This window comes from Galeopterus variegatus, unplaced genomic scaffold (genome assembly GCF_000696425.1).
Source record: "Galeopterus variegatus unplaced genomic scaffold, G_variegatus-3.0.2 Scaffold3811, whole genome shotgun sequence".
In the NCBI taxonomy this organism is placed as follows: Eukaryota; Metazoa; Chordata; class Mammalia; order Dermoptera; family Cynocephalidae; genus Galeopterus; species Galeopterus variegatus.
In genome coordinates, this window is record NW_007729922.1 from 210,237 (window position 1) to 210,896 (window position 660).

Sequence of the window (660 nt, forward strand, 5' to 3'; positions counted from 1 at the left end):
CATGATGTAGCGTGTGTCAGTACTTCTTTTCTTTCTATGGCTGAATAATGTTCCATTGTCTGGATATACCAAATTTTATCCATTCACCTGTTGATGGACATTTGGGTTGTTTCCATTTGTTGGCTACTATGAATAATTCTGCTCGTACCTAGACATTTAATAAATGTCTGATGACTCACTGATAACAAATCTAGTGCATCCTGGAATAACTAGAGTTTGGGCCTAGATTTGTAGGCCAATGGTTTCTACTTTTTCTTCAATTTTCATGTTGATATGTAATAGACCAGGCGCACCCGTAATGTCTGCATTTCACATTATGTGTCTACCTGCATGTCTATGTGTATGTAGCCTACAGAGAGAACACAAACTAAAAGCTGGACACATGTCCGTAATCCTCTACCACAACTCTGGGAAACAACTGAGTTTCAGAATTCAGAATTTTCAGAGAGGGCCGGCCCGTGGCTCACTCGGGAGAGCGCGGTGCTGATAACACCAAGGCCACGGGTTCGGATCCTACATAGGGATGGCCGGTTGGCTCACTGGCTGAGCGTGGTGCTGACAACACCAAGCTAAGGGTCGAGATCCCCTTACCAGTCATCTTTTTAAAAAAAAAAAGAATTCAGAATTTTCAGACTTTAGAAAGGTAAACCAATACCTATA